Genomic DNA, 27415 nt, shown 5'->3' on the forward strand with positions numbered 1-27415 from the left:
AAAGCGTTCTTTTTGACATTGCCTTAGACAAGATATTAATCACAGAATTATCTTAAAATTAAATAATACTTTTCCATCAAAATTAAAACAAAATTGAACATATCACTTATATATCATTAAAAACTAGGTAGTAGGACCAGGCACAGTGGCTCACGCCTATAATCCCAGCACTTTGGGAGGCTGAGACAGGAGAATTGGCTGAGGCCAGGAGTTCAAGACAAGCCTGAGCAATATAGCAAGATCCCATCTCTATAAAAATTTTCTTAAATATCCAGGTATGGTGGCATGTACCTGTAGTCCTAGCCACTTTGGAGGCTGAGGCAGGAGGACCACTTTGCTTAAGCCCAAGGGTTCAATGCTACACTGAGCTGTGATCACACCACTACACTCTAGCCTGGGCTACAGAGCAAGACCCTGTCTCTAAAAATAATTTTTTTTAATTTAAGAAAAACAAAAAATAAAAACTATGTGGTTCATGTAGAAGACTGAAACAGGACCCACACCTCTCATCCCTCATAAAAATCAACTCATGATGGGTAACAGACTTAAACCTAAGGCATGAAACCATAAGAATCCTAGAAGAAAATATTGGAAAAACTGTTACAGACATCAGCCTAGGCAAAAAATTTATTAAAAGACCCCAAAAGCAATCACAGCAACAACAAAAATGAATAAATGGGACCTGATCAAATTAAAAAGCTTCTGCACAGCCAAAGAAACTATCATTAGAGCGAACAGACAACCTACAGAATGAGAGAAAATATTTGCATGCTATACATCCAACAAAGGGCTAATAACTAGACTCTATACAGAACTCAGGAAAATCAGCAAGAAAAAATCAAACAACCCCATTAAGTGGGCAAAGGACATGACCAGAAACTTTTCAAAAAAAGATAGACTAATGGCCAAGAAATATGAAAAAATGCTCAACATCTCTAACCATCAGGGAAATGCAAATCAAAACCACAATAAGATATTACTTAACTCCAGTGAGAATGGCTTTTATCAAAAAGTTCCAAGACAACAAATGTTGGCGTGGATATGGAGAGACAGGACTGCTGGTGGGACTGCAAACTAGTACAACCTTTATGGAAAGTAATATGGAGATACTAACTTTCAAAGAACTAAAAGTAGACCTAACATTTAATCCAGCAATCCCACTATTGGGCATCTACCCAAAGGAAAAAAAGATATTCTATAATAAAGACATCTGTACTCAAATGTTTATAACAGCACAATTCACAATTGCAAAGATGTCAAAACAACCCAAGTGCACGTGAATACATGAGTGGATTAATAAAATGTGGTATATGTATACCATAAAATACTCTCAGCTACAAAAAACAATGGTGAACTAGCACCTCTTGTATTATCCTGGATGGAGTTGGAACCCATTCTACTAAGTGGAGTATCACAAGAATGGGAAAACAAGCACCACATGTACTCACCATCAAATTGGTACTAACTGATCAATATTTATGTGCACATATAGAAGTAACATTCATCGGGTGTCAGGCAGGTGGGAGAGAGGAAAAGGAGATGGGTATATTCACACCTAATGGGTGCAGTGCATACTGGGGGATGGGCATGCTTGTGGCTCTGACTCATGTGGTACAAAGGCAATATATGTAACCTAAACATTTGATCCCCCATAATATTCTGAAATTTAAAAAAAACTATGTGGTAATACCCTCCATGCATATGATAAAGAAATCTAAGTACATGAGATAAAGTAATTGCCCAAGAGTACAGAATCACCTGGTGGAAGAGTTAAAAAATAAATTAACCCAGATTTCAAGGATTTTCCTTTTTAGAGGACTAATTCCTACCTCTATGTGACTCCATAAATGCTCCCCCCAAAAATTAATGATTCAATCCTTCTAGTTTGGATAAACAGTGACTTTGGGTCCTGTTCCATCAAATTGGTCATTCCAACACTCCAAGTATGACCAACAAAAGGAAAAGATAAGAAAGAAGTACATGCTTGAATTCTGTAACAAGTCAGTTGATTAAAATCCTGAAACAAGAACACTATTCAAGATGCTAAAGCATTCCACCAATTGAGAACAATCAAAAATCTGATAGCTCATAAAGAGTTGCTCTTAAAGAAAATCCTCCCTCTGTAGTGTTGGGAGTATATCTGAAGAGTCCACAAATGAATCACTATCAAATGCCCCATGGACAGGAACACAAAAGGAACCTTAAATATCTGAAGCCACACAGGTAACCAAGGGCACTACTTGAACAGCATTACTCATTACTCATGTGCTCTTCTAAGTACAAGTATTTGTTTAATTAGATAAAATAAATTTCAGGTCATGATTTTAAAAAACAATACTCTTTACCTTGTATTATCTAGGAGATTGCTTGTGGAAATGGCACAAAAGAAAACCAGATAACACAGGTTTTAATTCCAGCTTTGTCAGTAGCTAACTGTGTAAATGTTAGCAAGTCTGGATTTTTTTAAAATCTCTATTTTCTTGTTTGTAAAATAAGAATAATGAATGCATCCCCTATTTACTGCATGAGATGCATATGAGAGTGAATCTACGAAACAACTTGTGAACTATGTATGTATCACTACACATAAATAATAAGTTAATATATGAGAAATTAGTTTTCACAGAATTGTAGATCTGTCCAAAACAAAGTCACTTTTATTTGTATCAATTTTTCCTCATCATTACAACAAACGCAAGTACTAATCAAATCGAATGGAATACAGAGATTCTCACTAATGTTGGTCACTCTGCCAGTTCCTTTTTGCAATGGACTGTATGTCCCCCTCCCCCAAAAAAATATTTCATATGTTGAAATCCTAACCTCCAATGTGATTGTAGTAGGTGGTGGGGCCTTTGGGAGGGAATTAGGTCATGAGGCTGGAGTCCTCATGAATGGGATTAGTGCCCTTACAAAGCAGACCCCAGACAGCTCTGTTGTCATCTTTCTGCTATGTGAGGGTACAATTAGAAGCCAGCATTCTGCAGCCTGGTAAAGGGCGCTCACCAGAACCCAACCATGCTGGCACCTGCTCCCAGACTTCCAGCCTCCAGCACTATGAGAAGTAAATTTCTGTTGTTTATAAGCTACCCAGTCTATGGCACTTTGTTATAGCAGCCTGAACAGAGGAAGATGATCTTTCTGGCAGAGTAAAAAGAAAGTTCCCTTGACCAACATTAAGATTTAGACATTCGGCTAATGGCAAAATAACTTGCTCTCAGTTGATACCTGCTCAACTATGTATAAATATGTTTACATCAAGTGTGAAAGGGCTGCTTTATGATACCATCAATTGCATCTAAAGTTCTTGTGGTTGGCAAATAAAAATAGGAGCTGTTTCAACATAAGTTTGTAAAAAAGTAAAAACAACAAAGGTAAGGATTTGCAGCAGACACAGTGCAGGGATCTAGGGGACAGGTTGATGTAGTTTCAGCTTCTGCTAACAACTGGCATGAATTATTTTAGGGTAGAGTTCAAACTATTTAAACTTAGTATATTTTCTCCCTCTATGAGGATTATTGAAGTTTTACTGAAAATTTAGAGTCTCAGAAATACCCAGAAATAAGGCACAAATTTTCTTTAAGAAGAAAATTATTTTGATATTATGCAAGAAGATAAAAAGTAAATTCACATGGCTTTACACTGATTAGTGATTGTAAATATAAAATAAAACCATTTCTGGGGCAGACTTTAAGCTGTTCTCAGATACCTTCTTCTTCCTCTCCCTCCTCTTCCTCTTCTTCTTCTTCTTCTCTTCCTCTCCTCTTCTTCCTCCAAGCCTTAGAAATTAGAATTGGCCATCTGGTTTTGCTTTGAGAGTGGGGTGTATGTAACTTCATACTAGAAGCACTTCACTGATGCTGTACTCTCCAACACCATCTTCCCATCCCTCAGGGCTTGTGGAGGTGCCAGGCTGAGCCATGACATGGGGGACAGTCACCCTGAAGCCTCCCAGATCTGCAGCAAACTTTGCACTTGCTATTTTAGGCCACTAGAATTTGGGGACTGCCTAGCATTTGATTGGTTCTCAAGGGGGTCTTCTCTAAAAACCTTAAAACCTAAATCTTAGTGTAGCATTGGCTTAAAGAAGGAGTGATAAGGAAAATTATATTGCAGGCTGGAAACATGGCAAGCCATGTTACGAAATAGCAAAGTACCTGGTAAACAATCATGCCTGATAACCTTTTGTAGCACTATGGGAAGCAACTGGAAAACAGAATGTTAATAGCATGAGTTGGTTATTATCGGATGGATTTGGCAAAGTAGTAATACTTCAAGAGAGATCAGCTCAGAAAAGAATTTCCATTTGCAAACAGGAACAAAAAGGAACAGAGAGAAGCCAAAAACCCTAGGATTTGCAAAGTCAGAAGAGGCAAAAGCATATCATCCTCAGCTAATGGAAGATTAAAGTATGAGGTCTTTTCTTTCCTTCATTCCTGTCTTAATCAGTTTTCTCCCACATTGACCTTCCCGATGACCCTGTTTTCCTGTTTCTTGTCCTTCCTCTTTGATCTCTCATCTCAGTTTCCTTTATGGTTTTCCTCCATCTCCCAGACCTTTGAACATTGTAGGGCCACCAAGCTTTGCCCAAGGACATCATCTGTATCTATAGACACACTCATTCCTTGGAGATCTCATGGCTTTAAAGAGCACATGTATACTGATAATGCCCAACTTCCATGCAAAATTCTGGCTGTCTACTTGACATTTCTATTTGGATTGCAAATAAGAATCTCAAACTTTCTGTGTTCAAAATTGAAAGCCTACCTCCCGCTAAAAAACAAACAAACAGCACCTAATCTGCCACATCTGTTCTACCAAGAGGCTTCCCAATTTTAGTAATGGAAATCCCATCCCTCCCATTTCAATGTTGTAAATTTTGGTGTCCTGTTTGTCTCCTCTTCTTCTGTCACAGCCCACACCCAATCCATTAGCCACGCAGTTCACTCTAATTTTCAAAATATATCAAGAATCTGAACCTTTTTCTCTACTTCTTCCATTAATGCCTCAGTGTAAGCATCTCTTTCCAGGATAACTATCACAGCCTCCTAACTTTTCTCCCTACTTCCTCCCTTAGCACCACCTAGAATCTATTCTCAACATAGCAGCCGGTGCTTCATTCAAAACACAGGTCAGACTTTCCCAAGCTTAGCAACCTACGATGATTCCCAACTGACCCACAGAAAATCCCATGTCCTTTCTTTTTTGGGTCCACCATGTCCTTTGAATCTCTAACTTTTCACTGTTTACTTCTCAGCCTTCCCTTACTCTGCTCCAGCCTAAGTAGCCTCCTTGCTTTTTCTCAAACACGTCAGGCAGATTCCCACCTCAGGGCCTTTGCAATTAATTTTCTCTTTACCTGAAACATTCTTTCCTCTCTCTTCTCTCCTTCAAATTTTTTCTCAAATGCCACCTTCTTGTCTATTCTCTTCACTCTGGTGTCCCCAGCACCCAGGAGAGTGCCTGACACATAGTAGGCTTCCATTATATGTTTAAAAGTCTACACACACTTAGAATCAACCATCTTTCTCAACACATTCAAAAGATGTTAGCCTAGAAGTGTTAACACAGAGGACTAAGCACAGGTTCCTCATGGCTAGGTGCTAACCCAAAGTGAGACAGCTTGCCCCAAACTGCCCAAAGTTTTGGGCTAAAGCAGTGAGTCTGCATCGGAATCCATCGTTCCGGGGACACACACACACACACACACACACACACATATACTCACACGTGTGTGTATCTACCTAGTTTGTAAATGTCTTAAGAATCAACTTGCCCTGGGTGACCCTGAAAAAACATACAGGAGCCCCTCGGGTCCTTGGTTTCTTTATAAACTCAATATAAAGGCTAGAATCAATAATACCTAAAAATACCTAATTTTCCTTCTAAGACTAAAGAATAAGATATCTATTTTATATTCCAGCAGTGCTTTCGGAGTTCAATACCGAGATAGACATTTGCACCCTTAAGCAAATATCACTCTCGGGATCAGCTTAAACATGCCACGAGGCCTGCATTTCACTCAGCAAATCGGCTACTAATGACACTGCTCTTCATACAGTGTTCTCTCCTGACGCTGGGAAAATTATTCTTCCTAATATTTCAAGATTCTTTACACTCGTGTTTTAAGATGTTTTTGCAAATTGACCTGCACTAGTTTTGAGATTAGATTTCCATTTCAGAATTCATATTGCAGTTTAAGGAAAACTAAATCCTCTTGTGTCAACAACCTGAATACCATCATGGCTGAATGTAACCAACTTAAAAAGATAAGTATGCTCCTAGAACTTAGTAAAATGGCTAACAGCATCTCTGAGATGATACACTCTGATAGACAGGTACTTAACATTACTTGGAAGATCTCGATCTTCAATCTTATCTTTTCTACTAATGGATTCCCCCACAATAAAACAGGATACAGAATTCAGGACTAAAGGAAACATTTTAGTCACTACTTCTCTTGCTGTTTATAATACTTTATTTTTTTCTGTGGCAGCAACTCAGTATATGTTTTGGTTTAATGTGCTTGGATATCAGCAAATCCAAACTCAAGAGCATTTCTCATTAGGTAGGATGCTACCTAGAGATACCCAGGCTTCCTTAGAGTTAGCCACCCAAGCAGATCCAGATTCAGTCAGAGTTTATTCAGTGGTGCTGATCATCCTGCATACAAATCCCCCTTTATACAGTGGCTGGATGCACTGTTTGCCATGAACACTGCAATGTTGGAGTCAGTGACCTAGAAATGCACAACCATTGCGAGTAAACTGTAATAAGCAACCCTCACCTGTACCCTGTAATTGTTACGGTAGTATGTGCCCAATACCCTCAGTGCCTAAGAAGAAAATGCAATGTGAACATCTATTTGTCCCAAATCTAGGCTAAATTAGAGCAATTATAAATCAGCACCCCTATTGTGAATAGAATACATGATGTTCAAAATGATGCTTATTTGGGGGAACGGTTATATTCATTTTATAATCACCCAGTTGGCATAAATAAAACATCCTTCCTTTCTGTAATCTAGGAAAACAACCCATCAAACTCTCTTTTTCTCAGCTGAACTAGTGGAAACATTTTACTCTAATTCTCGGTCTTGGCATTTTCACCTTTAAAAGTGCAAACATTTTCTTTTTCTGTGCACTCATGCACTACTTACTTACACCTCCCTTCGTGGCAGGGTCACAGCCTCTAACCTTCGAAACAATCTATAGAGAGAGAGATGCAGCAAGTTTGAAGAGACAAACTGGTATCCTGATAAACAGGAATGGAGAAGTTCGTTTTCTGTTAGCTAGTGAAATCCATTTAATGCTGCATTTCCTTCTTACTGTTCTCAATCATTTCTTTTACATATCAAACCCAAACTGAAGTGTCTTGCATTTCTCCGTCAGCTGGAAGGAAGTTAACACACAAGTTACTGCCTTATTCGCTACCTTCCCTGTATCTCTTGTGATTAGTTCCAAGAGAGGCAATTCTGGGGAATTCAAGGAAGCATCACCCACAGCCTTTCTCCACGTGTTTGCCTTTTTTGTTTTATAACCAAGGTTATCGTTAAAGAGAAACTCCTTCAGTAATGGGTGGGCTTTTTCCACGAACCCAGTGGCACGCAGCAGCAGTAGAAAGGCCATAAACCCTTGGCTTTTTTTATCGTGATTTAATCTTATACATATGTGAATATCGCCCCAAATTAATTCTAGTTTCTTAAAGATATTTGGCCATTTTTATTCCCATAATATCTTCTTTAGTGCAGAGCACTCAGTAGGGTTTAAACAAACATGGTAAGAATGAAGGAATGAATGAGTAAATGACTGAACAAATTGTGTCTCTGTTGACTCCCGGATGTTTCTGTTTCTCATTTTCTTCAGAGAATACTCAGCTTCTTTACTCACTGCTTGTGTGTGTGTGATTGTGTGCATGTACACACATATAAGCAAATTATTTTATATTTCTATTTCCTGCTATAATCTAATCTGTAAGACGCCCTCATCTCATCTTGACAGCTTGACAGGCTCCTCCACCTCATCCTCAGTTTCAACCAGCCCCTTCTAGAGTCTCTGCCCAGCTTCTTCACAAGTTCCAAAATCAGAGGAAGCCCTGGGTAACTTGAGAGTCAAGCAGAGTGTGAAATGTGCACAGTAGATGGGGGGATGAGAGCATTGCAGAGAGGGAAAGATGGCTATAAAAACAGTTCCTATAAAACTTTTATAATATTCGGTCATCACTACACTAATATTTTCCCATTGTATAGCCTTTTGATCCCCAAATGGTTTTTGTAGACATGAATTAATTAAAACTCACAGTATTTTAGTCATATCACTTGATTTAGTTTGTGCTATCCTGGAAACTGTCATAGGAACGAAATAATGGAGTTTCAATAGCCATATTTCTTAAGTAATTTGAGCCATCTCAATTTTCCACTTCCAGAATTTTATCTGTATTAATAATAGACACTACGTTATAAGAGCAGAGCGGGGAGAGGAAACACACTTCTATTCTGCATCTGTCGAGACAGAATTCAGAGTCCTTTAACACAATAAGAAAAGACAAAGTGCTCTGTCAATCAGGTGTGAAAACTTAAAACATTTTTATTCCCAAACAAATCTGGAAGGCTCTTTTCCTTAAAGTGTAAAGAACGGGATTTAAAATAAATTGCTGATTTTACTGCACAGATAACTGTTCCATAAGAACAATTATACATAAACTTCCAAATGCCTTGTCTCCCCTACCATGCAATAACCCCATTTAAAGTTTGTCTTTGATTTTTAAAATTTTTTTTAGAAATAGAAACATGAACTCAACAAATAAATAGCCAAATTAGGATGAATTGAATGTGTTTGAAATGTTGAGACTCTATTTACATTTTAATAAGATATTTCCTCCAGGCAGGTCTTAGATAAATCTCCATAGAGATGAGGCTAGGACACAGAATTAAGAAGAAAGAGGCGCCCTTGACAATTTGGAGGAAAAAAAAGATAAGCAGAGTGGTGTTTAATAGAAACAGATGTGGATGTAATCCCTTTAGGAAGAAAAAAGCTGTACAAATATAACATAAGAGGAGGGGAAATGGCTTTAGAGAAGTATAATGGAAAAACCTGGGGAGCTCTGAGAACTCAAGCTAAGAATGAGTTCATGACTCAGACTCTCTTCTAATTCAAAGCCCAACAACTGGTGTGTTATATGGATAACCTGAAGAAAGACATGGTGTTAAGCACAATATGTTATTTATAAGAAAGATTAACAGGAGTTTCTGAAAGTGGCAACGGAGGGTTGAAAAAGGAGGATGTATCAGCCTCAAAATGTATAAAGAAAAAAAATATATATATATAGTCATGGACCTATATACTGTTCTGTACATCTCTAACCTATGACCATTGACAACTGTTCTCTATTCTAGCAGAAGGATCTGAGTTAACATTAAGGAAAATATATTGACTAAAGGTTGAGCATTAAACGTGTTAATGGAAGTCATAGAATTCTATTAACTCCATTTTTTAAATGACCACCTATATTTCTACAATGCTTTGCATAGCTTGCAAGGATATAAAATAGACCTACAGTTACAATGCCACCAGTGATCAGTTGATAAATGGTTAATGGTCAAGTGATAATAAGAAATGTGGGGAAAGTAATCAGACATTTTGTCACCCAGTACACACTGAGTCAGAATAGCACTCCCTCACTCTTCAAGGATAGTCTGTCTCTGAAAAAAAAATATTTCCCTTTCTTGTGTTTTACATTTTCCTCAATTTTAAGGAAATAAGACTATGTGATGCAAGTTCTTCACCTTCCTCTTTGAAGGAAAAAAGATGGGCTAAGAGTTTGTCAAAAAAAATCTTTAGCTGGGGAGGATTTGGGGGCTCTGGTATGCAAATCTTCTTTCCTAAAAATAAAGAATAAAAAGCAACAATTCTAACTCTCTAAATTTTAACACCTTAGCCCTACATCAGGCTAGAACTTAGACAGAACTCTAAGCACATCTCTCAAAGCTGAACACTGAGAGCTATTCTGAAAAATTGTGCAAAGTGAATCAACTAATCCAAGGCTGTGATAGCTTTAAAACACACTCTTATAAAGGCTCAGAAAATTTCTCCACCCAAAAATTATTCTACATAGCTGTGATTATCGTGCAGTACAAAAGCAACATTCTTGAGCTAGCCCAGTTGCCAGGAGAGCAACAGAGCTGCAGAGTGTGGGAAAGACCTCCCATCCGAAGCCATCGGCAAGCCACACTTTCTGTCTCTCCAGGCGGGCACAGCAAGAAAAGATTCTTTAGAGGAGAAAGGCAACTGCAGGGCCAGGTGCACTAAAATGTTCCTTTAGCTAACAAGTATTTTGTGACGTGTAGGAAAGAGGAGCAAAGACTTTAGCCCAAATTTTTTCTAATTCATCAAGTTAACTTCAAGTATATACAGATTCAGAGTATTCTCTTCACATGGTAAGTATTACTATTATTATTGGTGTTAGAAGGTTCAGAAACTCCAGAGAAATTATTTTAAAGTGTTATCATAAAACCTTGAGTTAAAAACTTCATCCAAGATAGTATGCATTGTACCTGTGTGAATTTATCTGTCCCCATTTCCCCCTTCCAACCACAGTCATCAGCTGATAAATGGCTAATGGTCAAGTGACAAGAAAAAATATGGTGAAAGTAATTAGACATTTTTGTCTCCCAGTACACCCTGAGTCAGAACAGCACTCCCTCACTCTTCAAGGATAGTCTCTCTGTCTCCAAAAAAAATATTTTCCTTTCTTGTGTTTTATATTTTCCTCAATTTTAAGGAAATAAGACTATGTGATGCAAAGTTCTTCACCTTCCTCTTTGAAGGAAAAGAGATGGGCTAAGAATTTGTCAAGAAAAATCTTTAGCTGGGGAGGATTTGGGGGCTCTGGTATGCAAATCTTCCCACCTGCTTGGTTTCAGCTGAGTTTTACTAACGTATGTGCACATGACTATTGATCGATTAGTTCCTGTTTATTTCATTTATTGATTGATTGATTGAGACAGAGTCTCACTCTGTTGCCCAGGCTAGAGTGCCATGGCATCAGCCTAGCTCACAGCAACCTCAAACTCCTGGGCATAAGCAATCCTCCTGCCTCAGCCTCCGAAGTAGATGTGACTACAGGTGCACACCACCACACCTGGCTAATTTTTTCTGTTTAGTAGAGATGGGGTCTCGCTCTTGCTCAGGCTGGTCTCAAACTCCTGATCTCAAGTGATCCTCCCTCCTCGGCCTCCCTGAGTGCCAGGATTACAGGCTTGAGCCACCACGCCTAGCCCAATTAGTTCCACTTTAATAGTACTTGTGGTGTTCATTTTTCCATTCTTGCAATACTTCACTTAGAAGAATGGCCTCCAGTTACATCCAGGTTGTTACAAAGGGTATTAGTTCACCATTTTTTTAATGGCTGAGTGGTACTCCATGGTATACATATACCACATTTTACTAATCCACTCATGTATACTCTGAAATAAAATAAACAAATAAATATTTGTTAAACGAAAAAATAAAAATAAAATAAAATGAGAGGAAAAAAAACTTCATCCAAATTTTTAAAACTAGAATAGTGGGTGTTATCTGTTGTAAAGGATGATACGGGTATCCAGGGTGGAACAGACTAAGCAAAGAGCACCTTTCCTAGAAGCTGTATTAACAGAGATGATCTCTCTCTTCTAGACTTTTTTTCTTAAATATTCTAAGTTGCTTTGAATACATTGTTATATTTCCATGGGAGTTTATTTAATTAATGATAATTGTATTAATATATCTGTGGTGCCTAGCACTTGGTAGGGAAAGCAAATGGTATTAAAGATAAGAGCCTAGTAGCAAGAGCACACGCGCGCGCACACACACACACACACACACACACACACACAACCCAGTTGTGTGCATCCATGTAATAGCCCAGGTGTAACATCACTGGGGAGTGGGAGTGGGAATGCGAAGGGTTTCTTCCATAAAATACATTGGAAAACAAAAGGAAGGACATGCAGTCAGCCAGAAAGAGAAAGATCAAAAAACACTTCTGTGACATATGTGACTGGAGGCAGGAGCTGCTGGACTGAGAAGTAACAAGGTTGGTTCAGACATCCTCAGTCAGCAGCTGAGCAACAAGCTATCAACCCGGAGCCCAGAAGCTGCCATTGTGTGATCAATAGACATCTCTGAGCTAGCAAGCAAAGAGGTCCCTGCAAAGAAGAGAGGTTGAAACCATGAGAGCATCAGCCCAACTGGTTTATTGCCTCACAAAATGACACATCACAGCATCACTGCCACCACATAAAGAGGTTTTCCTTCAAGTTTACACATTATGGGGAACTTTAAAAATTTAACACTCGACTCCCTATATGCAGTCTGTGCACCTTGGATTAGCTTATTCAAGAAACTATCATTTCCACTGAGGCCTGTTTTCCATTTCTTCCTCTCCATTTCCAATAACAACCTCATTATGAATCTCGCGCCTAGAAAATGAGCTGTGTCTAGAAGACTTGCCTGATTCATACTCCCTGCATAGCTGGTGAGGAAGTGGCCAGAATGATTGATCTTTATTAAATACATATTGTGGTCTGTGGAAATCACCAAGGAAAAAAAAAAATCACATAGAAGTATGACCAAATATTTTAGTTCAGTAGTTACAAGTTATAGACTTCTTACCAAGATGATTTTTCTCTTCCTAGAGAAATATTTGAGTCAGTATTCCTAATTCAAATTAATATTTCCTGAAAAATGAGCTGCTGTTGTCTATAGCCATACCACCCTGAGTGTACCTTGTGAGAAGCTAAGCAGGGTTGAGCCTGGTTAGTACTTAGATGGGAGACCACCTGGGAATACTGGGTGCTGCAGACTTTTTTAAAAAACAAATGAGTTGCTCCTAACAAGCAGTGCTGTTCAAGTGAGAAAGGACCTTTGATATCAAGGTGGGGTCTCTGTGACCAAGCACTTTTATGTCCTTGTCATCTTCCTTCCCCCAGTCAATGGACAGCCAGTGAGCACCATGTTGCCAAGCACCTCTGAAGGGGACTTGGATGACAGGGACATACCCTGTCCGACCAAGGCAGGAGAAATGCTCACACACAGCAACAGGACACAATCAACAGACCATTCACAGAAGGAGCTGGGTACATACCGTCTGCACAGGCAAGATTTTTTTAAAGGAGATAACAGAACCAAAGGAATAAGGAAAATATCAAAGCACACAGAAGTACCTCCTACCACATACACTACACAGAAAGCAGAACAACAACTCTCAGAAAATGTCGCAGTGGTGGGTAGTATCTCATAAAAACTCAGATATCCAGTTTATTTCTGAAGCTTCTAGGCTTTGCCATTTTTCAGCAAATACTCTCAGTGGGCCTTAAGCAGAAAGGCAGACTGAACTGGCAAAAGTACCCCTTCCCCGAACAGGTCTTCTCTCCAGTTACCTCAGCCACACTCCTCGTGCTGTTTGAATTTAGTGAGTGAACATTTACTCCTCTTGTTGTTGCCATGTTTTGGTTTTGTGAGTACTTATTTTGTGCTTTATTCAATTAAGCAAGTTTATAACACTTTGCTGATAAAAGTAGAATCAATTGTTTTAGTTTCTGCTTCCATCACTGGCAGCGAGCCATCATCACCATTTTGTGCATCAATTTTGCTCCTTTGTTGTTGTTGGCATCTTTCTTCCTCTGTGTGGAGCCAATTTTCCATCTGCTATCATCAATATTACATTTGAAGAACATCCTTTCACATTTCCTGTAGTACAGGTCTGCTGCATAGCTTTTATTTGTCTGAAAAAAGGCTATTTTGTTTGTCTGAAAGTCTTTATTTTGCCTTCACTTTTGAATATTTTGGGTGGATTTAAAATTCTAAGTTTACAGGGTTGTTTCTCTTTTCCTCCAGCACTTAGAAGATGTAATTCCATTGTCCTCAGGCTTGCATAGTTATTGAGGAGACATCTGAAATTATTCTTATCTTTATTGCCCCATATGTAATGTGCCTTTTGTCTCTGACTTCTTAAGACGTTTTTCCTTATCACTGGGTTTCAGAAATTTGTTTTTAAGTTTTTTTAATTAATTAACCTGATTGTTTTTATTTACTATCTTATTTCTAATGACTTTAAAAATGGTTCTGATCCTACAGTACATATTTTGTATCCTGTTTTTTTTCTTTTTTTAAATTGATACATAACAATTATACATATTTATGGGGTACATGTGAAATTTTGCTACATGCATACAATGTGCAATGATTAAATCATGGTAATTAGGATATCCATCACTTCAAACATTTATCATTTATTTATGTTGGGAACATTTCAAATCTTCTCTTCTAGCCATTTTGGAACATACAATAAATTATTATTAACTATAGTCACCCTAATGTGCTTTTGAACACTGGAAGTTATTCCTTCTATCTAACTGTATGTTTGTACCCATTACCAGTATCTCTTCATCCTCCCATTCCCCACCCTTCCCAGGCTCTGGTAACCATCATTCTACTCTCTATCTCCATGAGATCAATGTTTTTTGTTCCCATATATGATTAAGAACATGTGATATTTGTCTTTCTATGCCTGGTTTATTTCATTTAACTTAATGACCTCCAGTACAATCCATCCTAATGTTGCTGCAAATGACAAGATTTCATTCTTTTTATGGCTGAATAATATTATATTATTATTAATAATATAGTATAGTATATACTATACACACACACACACACACACACCACATTTTCTTTATCCATTTGTTGATGGACACTTAGGTTGATTCCATATGTTATTTGACTATGATGTGACTGCCTGTTTTCTTTTTTATATTTATCCTGCTTGGGTTCATTGAAACTTTCAGATCTCTGGTTTTACAGTGTTCATTAATTTTGGAAATTTTCCAGCCATTATTTGTTCAGAAATTCTTTCTAAGCCTCTGTTGTCTGAGACACCAATTAAATGTGTCTTTGACCATTTGATATTGTTCCGCAAACCAGTGGGTCTTTGTTCTTTTTTTTTTTATGTGTTTACTTCTCTCTGTGCTTCACTTTATGTAATTTTTTTTAGTATATCTTCAAGTTCACTGATCTTTCCTTTTTCACTGGCTGCTCTAAGTCTGATTCAATAGAAATTTCATTTCATGTATTGTACTTTTATATTCATTTGTTCATCATTTATTTTTATATCTTCCATTACTTTCCTAATTATGTTTAAAGATTTCAAACATAATGATTTAGAATAACTTTTCTAAAGCCCTTAAGCTAATTCCATCACCTTTACCATTTCTAAATACTTTTCTATTGCCCAATTTTCTCTTGGTTAATGGTAATGGTATATTCATATATATAATTTATATAAATATATTTATATACATATTTACAGATATAAAATATATATAGTTATATATTTTATTATAAAAGTTGTATATAATCTATTATATACTGTATATTATATATGTTACTTATATGATACATTTTATATATTTACTTCTTTGCATGTTTTTGTCTTTAAAGAGTGTTGAAATTTATTTTGACAGGCAGTTAAATAATTGTCTTTCTTTCCTTTTTTTACTTTTTTGGGTTTGTTTGGTTTTTTTGAGGCAGGGTCTTGCTATATTGCCCAGGCTGGCCTCAAACTCCTAGGCTCAAGCGATCCTCCCACCTCAGCCTCCAGGAAAACTGGGAATACAGGTGCGCCCCACCACACCCAGCACATATCAGCTTGTTTTTAAGCAGTAATTTACTAGGGCTAGATTAGAATAGCCTTTACTATAGGTCTAGTAGTTTAACCTTACTGAGGCCTAACCTTTCAGTTGTCCCATTGAGTAATCCAGGATTCAATGAGATCCTCTACTCTAATTGAATGGAACTTGTCACTCAGCCTGTATGAGTACTGGAAGTTGTTGAGCTTACGGCTCCCCAGTCATTCTTTGTGTCACCTCATAGAGTTTTAGCCTACATATGTGAAGTTTAGTATTCAGCAACAGACTCAAGAGGACCCCTATTTTAGTTTCTGGAGCTATTTTCTGCATAATTCCCTCTTTTTCAGTACAGTGCCCTGCAAATTCATCCTCCCAAAACTCTAATCTCTGCCCTCTCAACTCAGGGAGCATGTTGTACTCTCCTTGGATTGTCCTTTCCTGTGGAATCCACGGTCCACAGAGGATCTCCAGGTGATTATAGCCAGAGCAATAGTAGGGCTCACGTCATTTCTTTTCCTTTTCCCTGGATCACGGTCCTTCATTCCTTATTGCTCAATTTCTGAAAACAGTTGTTTCAAATGTTTTTCTAGTTTTCTAATCTTTACATCAAGAGAACAAGTTCAGTACCCATTACTTCAAGTGGAAAACCTACAGTTTCAGTGGGTATGGTGTTCAGAACAACTTGAATGTGTGCTTCTGACCCTGGGTCTCTCATGGGTTTGCAGCTGGTATGTTTTCCTGGAGTATAGTAATATGAAGGCTTAAATGGAGGATGGGAGAATCAATTCCGAGTTGACTCACTAGTATGGATTGCAAGCTGCTATGGGTTGTTTGTAAGAAGTCTTAGTTCCTCCGCTCATGGACATCTCTATCAGACTGTTTGAGTGTCTTCATGGCATAGCAGCTGGCTTCTCCCTGAGCAAGTCAAGATGTAAGAACCACCTGTGCTTTCTGTAACCACCAAAATACATAAAACACAGGGAAAGAACACCTTAGATTCTTAGCAAACAATCAACCGCTGATATTCTCTTTAATTCAAGCCACTCTGGATTATTTAGCATATAGAAGAAACCATGTCCTCCAAGTTCTTCGATTAATTATTTATTATGGGAAAAAAAAAGCCAACCAAAGTTCAATTTAATAAAGTACAACCTCCAAGGAAATTTGAGCAATTCAACAGTCACTATCCTCCCTTGCTTTCACAAGAGGTTGTCACGTTATTTCAGAGATTCTAACACAGAATGTTCCCCCAGAGTCTCAGGGCCTAAGGTGATTTTGTCAGCACAAAACATCAGTATCCCCAGATAACTACAGCCCTGATACAAAACTCCATTTGCACATCTCAATGTACTTGGCTGTTCCTGCTGTACATTTTCCCAAGGCTAAAGCCTACAACCTCTTTCTGAGAGTCCTACAAGTCCATCTTACTACCTCAAAAAAAATTATTTTTTAAAAAATAAAGCCCTTTCTATTGAGGGGGTATACCAAATACTAAGAAAACAATGCCCAAGCAGATGGTGGTATCTCCGTTGCTGCAGATGTGGTCAATACAATAAAGCGCAGGCTGCTCTTGCTCCCAGGTGGAGGTGACTTGCAAGTCACATAACATTTTTAAATATATGCATTTCCTGAGACTTTTTATATATTCATTCCAGAAAATTCACTTTTCTTTCAAGTGTAGAAGACTCATAGTTCTTGGCAATAAATTTAGCATTTAACATGCAGAGTTCTAAGCAGGAAGTCAACAGAGGGGAAAGATTCACACTGAACTTTTCTGGCTTATACAAAAGGGAAAGCATATATTTCCGTTTAGCTTTTCTTGATAAGGATTAGAACAAACAGATGCAAAGTCTAGCAATCAATTCACAAGCACTTACTGCTGCCTGCCCTGTACCATTCACTGTGCATGATGCTGGAGACAGATATTGAGCTGCCTGCCTTCAAGACCCATAGGCTAGGCAATGCACTGACAACTGACAGACTTGCAACTATTCAGTATATATCTAATTACACCCACTGTGTGGTAGACTTTCTGATAGATGCTGAGGGCTTAAGAACAAGATAAAGATCCTGGCATTAACACAGTCCAAACAGAGTAAGTCATAAATAGGAAGGGAACATTGGGAGAGGCATTAAAACCATTTCTGTGATTGTCTAGGGCTTAAAATGTTTATATAGAATGTGTCTTTTGGTTGATGGTCTGAGATTTGATAATTATGAACTATTTTACAGATTCTCTGCTAAGATGTTTTAAAAAGAAAAAACAATGTTACAGTTAGTCAGCCTTATTTCTGCTCTCATGAATACACTCCAGCCTTTATAAAGACGATGTATAAAATATTCAGGACTCTAAACATTTCATTATCACAACCTTTCCTTACTGTCTTTATTTTCATAGTATATAGCAGTGTTGTCTAATCTGGCACCCATATGTGGCTATTTAAATTTATATTAATTAAAAGTAAAAAATAAAATTCACTTCCTCAGTCTTACTATTGTCTTTTCAATTGCTCAATATCCACTGTATTATAGAATATTTTCATCATCACAGCCAGTTCTAGTGGACACAACTAGTTTATCAACCTCTAACATAAGAAAAGAATCTTCCAACTCCAACCATATTATGTTACCAAACATGTTTCCTTAACATTTGATTTATTTTTTCTTAATAACTTAACTTTTACAACTCTGGTGGATAAGCTCAATGTTATTCATCTTACGATTATTAAAATAGTAACTGGCCGGGCACAGTGGCTCACGCCCATAATCCTAGCACTCTGGGAGGCCGAGGCAGGAGGATCGCTTGAGCTCAGGAGTTCGAGACCAGCCTGAGCAAGAGCAAGACCCTGTCTCTACTATAAATAGACAGAAATTAGCCAAATAACTTTAAAAAATAGAAAAAATTAGCCAGGCATGGTGGCATATGCCGGTAGTCCCAGCTACCTGGGAGGCTGAGGCAGGAGGATTGCTTGAGCCCAGAAGTTTGAGGTTGCTGTGAGCTAGGCTGATGCCACGGCACTCTAGCCCAGGCAAGAGAGTGAGACTCTGTCTCAAAAAAAAAAAAAAAATAGTAATTAATTGACATGTTCCCTATGCTAGATCTGTTCTCTACCCAATAACACCACCATTTGAGGACACCAAATTAAAATAACACCTTTAATTTTTTAATATTACATTTGAAAACACCATCTAAAATTGAATACAATAAAATTAAATCAACTACTTATTTTCTTCATGAAATTCTCCATGGAGAATTAAAACACTAGAAGCATATCCTTTCCTTCTCGGATACTTGCAAACCACTTTCTAATAAAAAAATTTAAAAATTCTGGATCCTTACAGTGTGATATGCTTCTAGGTTTTGTTTCCTAGAGTGAGAGGAATCGGAAAAGTGGGTTTGCATATACTTCTTCAATTAGAGGAACTTTCCAATTCCTTTTTTAAACTCAAACTGACACAACATCAAGTACAATGATGATTTACTTGTTACTGGGAAAAAGATTATTAAATTTAATGATGATTGGGCTCCATGCTCCTCCTTGGATATTTTATTATAATTGTTCATACTGGATGAGAGAAAATTGAACATAATTTTAAATATTCTACTGGACAAGGAGAGCAAAATAGTATTGTGTGGCCATAGCCTTTTTGTGAATAAGCTTTTTCTCTGGCTTCATCTACAAGAACATCATTTTGACAAGGATTTAAGATGACCTCACCTAATTTCCTTAGCAGACAAAGGCAATTTTTCTATTCTGTGTTTGGTCTCAGGTTACCTAGACATCCTCCTTATACATTTCCAAATTGCCCAATTAAGTTTGGAGGTGTATCTATATTTTGGAGATGCTGCAAAACCCTAGAAAAATATCTGTGCTCCCAAAATCCTATAAATCTTATAATCCAGGATTTACTTCCGGGGTATCACCAGAGCAGGGTAATATGTTTGTAGTTTGAACACCATTTCCAAACCAACAAGGCAGCAAGTCAAGTTTTCAAGTCTTAAAAAATCTTTCACCCAAGCAGTTTTATACCTCCATGCTGAAAATTGGAGCTATTCTTAGATTTCCTTAGAAAATTTTGCTGAGAGGAAATGAGGCAGGCTTCCAAGATAAAATATGAAAAACCAAAAGAAGTTGATTAAGGTTAAGATAATGTAGGAAAATGTTAACATAGAAAACATTTCTAGAGAGACTTCATTGCTGTTTAACCAAACAAGTCACATGCTTTCAAGTGAGCTCTTGCTACCTCTCCCATTTTCCTCTCCCTTTTATTCCCCCACAACCTATAAATCTGAATTATTCTCTGCTATAAGGCTAAGGCATGCAGAGATGACTGATGAATGAGCAGTCAGTAAAATAAATACATAAATAAATAAACAATAAGGTATACAGAGAGATCTGAAGCTGTCTTGAAACATAATTCACATATTTAGCCTGTAAACTAATAGTTTATAGGTGATAATTAATAGTTACTTGCTGCATACTGTTTCTTTCTCAAGACATTCTCCCCTATTTTCTGGTGCTACTTTCTCCTGACCTCCATGGTTTCTGGTGAGACATTAACTCAGAACCTATATCCACTGAGGAGTGAAAGGGAAATCAAAATAGTCTCAGATGAAGAAAAATGTAGGTAATTTGTCATCAGAAGACCTCCTCCCTTAAAATAATGGCTAATGGAAGTTATGTAAACAAAAAGGAAATGATGGAAAAAGAAATGTCAGAGCATCATAAAGGAAGAAGAATATGGTAAGCAAAAATATGTGTAAATGCAATAGGTTTTCCTTCTCTTTTATGTTTTGTAAACTACATTTGATGGTGGAAACAAAAAAGTATTATATAACATTTTTTCATGTGGCTCTTAATATGGCCTGTAGAGAAAATATTAAAGACAATTACATTATAAATAGTGGAGAGTAAGGGTCTCAAAGGAAGGTACAGTTTCTATACTTCTCTCAAACTTGTGAACTGATGACACCAATAGACTGTGATAAATTATGTGCATGTAATGTAATACCTATAGCAACCACTAAGTAAAGTTATGCAAAGAGATATACTCCTAAACACTATAGATAAAACTAAATGAAATTCTAAAAAATGTTTCAAGTAACTCACATCAAGGCAGTCAAAAGAAAACAGAGAAATAAAAAACAGAGAGAACAAATAGAAGAGATAAAATTAAATTGCAGACCTAAGCTCTAATATATCAATAACTACTTTAAAAGTGAGTGGTCTGTAACTGTCCTGGTTTCCTGGGACTATGGGGCTTCCTGGGACACAGGACTTTTAGTGTTAAAACTAGGAAAGTCCTCGGCAAACCAGAATGAGTTGGTCACTCTAATTACAATAAAAAAACCAAGGTTCTACCAAAATACCTTAAAAAGTGTTTCTTCCTATGCTATTAGAAACACATTTTTTTAATTAACAAAAAGTAAATGGTCTAAAGACACCAATTAAAAGATACAGGCTGGCAGAGTGGATTTAAAACGTGATTTAACTATATGCTGCCTACATAAAGGCACTTCAATTATAATGATATAGGCAGCCTGACAGTAAAAGAATGAGAAAAGACATACCACACAAACATTGATCAAAAGAAAACAGGAATGATTATATTAACATCAGCTAAAATAGATTTTAAAGCAAAGAAAATATCCGGAGAGAGAGAAGATCTTTATAAAATGCTCACAGGGCCAATCCACCATTAAGACATAATCCTAAATAGGTATGCACCACACAACAGCTGAAAATATGTAAAGCAAACCTGATAGAACAGAAAGGAAAGGAGAAATAGACAAATATACAATTGTAGTTGGAGACTTCAACACCACTCTCTCAACAATTGATAGGACAAGACAGAAAATCAGCAAGGATACAGAACATAACGACACCATCAACCAAAAGAATCTAATTGACATTTATAAAACACTCCAGCCAACAATAATGTAGTATAAATTCGTTTCGAGTGCCACTGGACATAGACTAAATTAGACTGTATCCTGAGCCAAAAGCTCAACAAATTCAAAAGAATTTATATTTAGAAGAATGTATATTTAAAAGAATTTAAATGTACAGAGTGTGTTCTCTGACCAAGATGGAATCAAAGTAGATATCAGCAGAAAGATAACAGGAAAATCTCCATACATTGGGAAATTCAACAACACATTTCTAAATAATCCATGAGTCAAAGGAGAAGTATCATGCGAAATCAAAAATACATAGAACTGAATGAAAATAAAAATACAATAGATCAAAATCTATGAGACAGTTAAAGCAGAGCTGAGAGGGAAATGTATAGAATTAAATTCCCACATGAGAAGAGGAAAAGTCTCCAATCAATAGACTAAGTTCCCATCTCAAAAACCTAGGAAAACAGGAGTTAAGTAAGCCCAAAGCAAGTAGAAGAATTAAAATATTAAAGAGCAGAAGTTAATAAAATTAAAAACAGAAAAAATAAATAAAATCAATGAGACAAAGAGCTGGGTGTTTTTTGAAAAATTAAAATTGATAAATCTCTGGCAAGATTGACAAGGAAAAAAGTGAGAGAAGATACAAGTTACCAATTTCAGGAATGAAAAAGATTTCACTGCAGATTCTGCAGACATCAAAGGATAATAAGGGATTACGCCAAATACTACTACACACATAAATTTGACGACTCAGATGAAATGGACTAATTCTTAGAAAACCCAAACTAACACAATTCATTCAATATGAAATAAATAACTTGAAAGGCATTATAATTATTAAGAAAATTGAACTCATAATTTAAAACCCCCTCTTAAAAACATCTCCAACCCAGATGCTTTCTCTGGAGAATTCTACCAAATGTTTAAAGAAAAATTAACACTATGCATTTTTTTATTTCTAAGTATTGTGAGGGTACAAATATTAACATTTTTTGTTACATGGATCACTTTTATAATGCTTGCATCTTATAACTAATGTTTATAAGTGTGCCCATCATCCAGGTAGTGTTCACTGTACCCATGAAGTAGGTTATCGCCCATCCCCTCCTGCACCCTTCCCCTGCTTGATTTCTGTTGAGTTTTACTTCCCTCTATATACATGTGTGCTCATTCTACACAGTCTCTTCAAGAAAATAGAATAGGTAACACTTCCCAATTCATTTTATGAAGCCAGTGCTATCGTGACACCAAAACCAGACTGAACAAAAAAGAAACTTACACACCAATATCCTTCGTGAATATAGATGTAAAAAGTCATAACAAAATAGAATTAGAAGTAGAGCTTGAAGATGTGACTAAATTGCGGCAATTTCATAACAAAACTTGAATGGATAAAGAATTGCTTCTTTCTTACGGACGAGCAAAGAAAGTGATTTCTTGAGATGAAATCTACTGGTGAAGATGCTGTGAACATTATGAAAATGACAATAAAAGATTTAGAATATTACATAAACTTAGTTGATAAAGCAGTGGCAGGGTTTGAAAGGATTGACTCCAATTTTGAAAGCAGCTCACTATGGGTAAAACGCTATCAAACAGCATTCCACGCTACAGAGAAATTTTCATGAAAGGAAGAGTCAACTGATGTGGCAAACTTTGTTGCCTTATTTTTAAAAATTGCCATAGTCACCCCCACCTTCAGCAGCCACCGCCCTGGTCAGTCAGCAGTCATCAACATCAAGGCAAGACCCTCCACTAGCAAAAAGATTATGACTTGTTGAAGGCTGAAATGATCATTAGCATTTCTTTTTTTTTTTTTTGAGACAGTCTCGCTCTGTTTCCCGGGCTAGAGTGAGTGCCGTGGCGTCAGCCTAGCTCACAGCAACCTCAAACTCCTGGGCTTAAGCCATCCTACTGCCTCAGCCTCCCGAGTAGCTGGGACTACAGGCATGCGCCACCATGCCCGGCTAATTTTTTCTATATAGATTTTTAGTTGGCCAGATAATTTCTTTCTATTTTTAGTAGAGACAGGGTCTCACTCTTGCTCAGGCTGGTCTCGAACTCCTGACCTTGAGCGATCCACCCGCCTCAGCCTCCCAGAGTGCTAGGATTACAGGCGTGAGCCACCGCGCCCGGCTGATCATTAGCATTTCTTTAGCAATAAAGAATTTTTAATTAAATTACATACTTTTTTTAGACATAATGCTGTTGCACACTTCAAAAACTACAGTATAGTATAAACATAACTTTTATATGCACTGGGAAGCCAAAAATTTTGTGTGACGTGCTTCATTGTGGTGTTCTGGAATCAAATCCATAATATCTCTGAGGTATGCCTGTACTGGGAGATAGCTCAAAACAAAGTATTCAACTAAAGCACTCAGTGGGAAAATACCTGAAGCAGAAAATAATGTAAAAAACATATGGGTCATGGTCAAAAGGTATAAATATGGATAATTGGATTCTCAAAAGCTGAGGTGAGAAAGAATGGTGCAGAGCACCATTTTCCAAGACAGTAGCTGAGAGAGAATTTACAATACTCATGAAAGAAATCAAGCTATAGTTTCAAGAAACTCTTCAAACCCCAAGCAGTATAAATAAAGTAGAAGTACCTTAGGAAAGTCATGATCTAGAAATGAGTAAGCAAACTTTTCTGTAAAGGATTAGATAATAAATATTTCAGGTTTTGATGTCCACCTACAGTCTCTGTCACATATTCTTCTTTATGTTTTCTAAAATCCTTTAAAATGGAAAAAAAATCTTAGGTCACTGTCTGTATAGAAATAGGCTCTGTGTATCACAGATTGCCATCCCCTGGTCTAGAATATCCATTGCATGAATATCTGCAAGAGCCAAAAAACTAACAGAGTACCTACAAGCCTATCAGCAATAAAATAAATAGGTAATTTGTAGTGTATGTTAATATTCACACAATGGAAATTTGTACATTAATGAGAATGTGATCTACAACTATATCCAAAAATATAGATAACCCAAATTATAATGCTGCCTGAAAGACATCAAACACAAAGTCCACAGGAAAGGATTTTAGTATGGGAAACATCCTAATTAGAGGTCACACAAGTGATCAGACACACTGGCATAATTTGTGTATTCACTTACATGTGCACGATTCCATTGCAAGCATTTATCTTCACACTCCCTAAGATGTTCTCTGATTAAAGTCCATGACGTTAGTCTTGGAATAGTTGTTTCTGCCCCTACTCACTGCTGAGTATTCCTTTTTCCACATAAATGTCAATATTTCTCTCATGGCATTCAAAAAGAAAAGCAATCAATGACTATTAATCTTTTTATACTAGGGTAATAAAAATTCTCGCTGTAATCTTCAGTGTGAGATGTTTTGATGCTGAAGTTAACTAACATTTTCAAGGAAAAACCCACCCATAATACAGCGCCAAGATGGAGGATTTAGGTCTCTGTCCTACATTTTATTGCCCTTAGAATATGAGACATGTCAGGTCAAAACCAAATTTTAAATGAACAATCAATATTACTAACTCTAGAAGGAAAAGAGCTTCACTCCTCAATGTTGGACACCGCAGAGTTAATAGCTGGACACAAAGGTGATCCCAGAAAGAGGTACGTTTCTTATCCGGGGATTTACGTCTTTCATCTAACATCATCCTAATTGTCAGGACAAGTTCGTTTACTAACAATTGAAGAATTCTATCTACAATCCTGGGACCTTTGCTTTGCTATCTTTCTTATCATACACTTTCTCCTCTTTGGGTCCAAGCAGAGATCAAACACAAAGCCCCTTGATCAAAATGGCTATCATTCTCCTGCTAGAATGACTTTCCCCCTCTCTCCCCCAAAGGGCTGGTATGATTTCCCTGTCAAATGTGTCATGTAGTCTCTGAAGACACCCATCAATTGGCAACATGAGGTCTGCCAGACAAGAGTGCTGCCTTCAGAAAGGAAACAGAAACTTCCAGAGTTCTAACACAAAAAGCAGTGAGACCCTGAGCATGCTATCTGAATCCTATCTGAATCTCAATCTGTATTTACATAAGGTATAGAAATTTCAGAAAGTAGTTTCTACAAAAGTTTTGAAAGAGGGAAATATTCTTTCATTTCGAAAACAAGATTAATGGTTCCATAAATTCAGAAGTATAGGGTGAGGGAGGTTCCCAGTGAATTTAAATGTTATTCCTTATGGATTTTCAGGGAACTGGATCTTACAGAATATTTTTTTTAAGCCATTTGAAATAAAAGATGTAAGAATCTGTTTTGTTTTTTGACTCATCTGTATAAAAGGCAAGCCTGTATTTAGAATGAGTCATTGATATGGGAATGGAGATATTAAAATGGTCTAGAGAATTCTCAACAGATAGATATTTCATCTTACCACTTCTTAACAGGGACGGCTAATTAAGAGCTGCCTCAAATAGTTGATCTACACAAGTCTAATTTCTGCTCAGCCACTGACTCATCAGATACATTTCTTGCTGTATACAGGGGCTTTCTGTCTGGCAGAATGAAGTTTGGTTTAGTAACCAGCGTTCATATTGCTGTGTTTTCTACCTTTCAGCTCTCCTAAAGGTCCTGTGACAAATAAACTAACTCCCCTTTGCTGTTGTCTTCTTATACTTTCTAGCAGAAATTGCAGAGAGGCATATATCTGAGATTCGTATCAACCATAAAAAAGACTGAGAAAAAGAATGCAATGAATGTAATTTTAAAACAGCAAATAAATGATAAGTTCCAAATGGGCTGGAGTATGATTAACAAAAATTGGAAATAATAGGATATGCGGGAGAAATATTACCAGTTTATTTAGAGATGACAATAGGTCAATAGACTATTTGTTCAGAAAATGTTCAAGGACTTTTGGTTCCTTGAGAATAAATTAAAATAGCATGTATGGGCCGGGCGCGGTGGCTCACGCCTGTAATCCTAGCTCTGGGAGGCCGAGGCGGGTGGATCGCTCGAGGTCAGGAGTTCGAGACCAGCCTGAGCAAGAGTGAGACCCCGTCTCTACTAAAAATAGAAAGAAATTATCTGGCCAACTAAAAATATATATACAAAAAAAAAAAAAAAAATTAGCCGGGCATGGTGGCTCATGCCTGTAGTCCCAGCTACTCGGGAGGCTGAGGCAGTAGGATCGCTTAAGCCCAGGAGTTTGAGGTTGCTGTGAGCTAGGCTGATGCCACGGCACTCACTCTAGCCCGGGTAACAAAGTGAGACTCTGTCTCAGAAAAAAAAATAAAATAAAAAAAATAAAATAGCATGTATGTTTTATGAAAGTAAAAATTCAGATGATTATGTAGAAAAGGATTACACAGCTAAATAAATAAAAAGGAACTCTATATATTGAAGATTTATAACAAAGTCTCTCCATTCTATGTAATATTTACTCTTAATAGGATATATCTGAATCAAATAAATGCAATAATAGAGGAAGAGTTGTAATATAAAAAGCAGTGGGGCATATATACATACATAACGTAGGGAGCAAAGGCCCCCGGCCCCCTAAAGGTTCACTGAATCAACCCTGAGTCCACTATACTGGGTGCTCTCATGGTTTATAAAGGAGGTAATTAATAGTTTCTGTCATCAAAGAGGTCAGCGTGTTCTGTTTCCATGTTGTTCAGTTCATCAGGCCTACTGCTTAGAAATCAAATCATGTTTTTTTTATAGATATGATTACAAATAGGAAGCGTGCCTGGAGATAATGATGTTCTAGGTCACACTACACCCACAGTGTGCAAGAAAGTTTCCCAGGCTAGAGTTTTTTCATGGCATGTGTACATTTATTTACATTTACACCGCCAATGTGTTCCTAAATTCCATTGTTTAGTTTCCCAGAAATAAACAGA

General features: G+C 37.2%; 1 pseudogene; it reads left to right on the forward strand.

The window, feature by feature from the left end:
• Window positions 1-12738: 12738 nt before the first annotated feature.
• LOC123625493 lies at window positions 12739-12845 on the forward strand (annotated as a pseudogene).
• Window positions 12846-27415: the final 14570 nt, after the last annotated feature.

The sequence above is a fragment of the Lemur catta genome, chromosome 20, assembly GCF_020740605.2.
Source record: "Lemur catta isolate mLemCat1 chromosome 20, mLemCat1.pri, whole genome shotgun sequence".
Lineage (NCBI taxonomy): Eukaryota > Metazoa > Chordata > Mammalia > Primates > Lemuridae > Lemur > Lemur catta.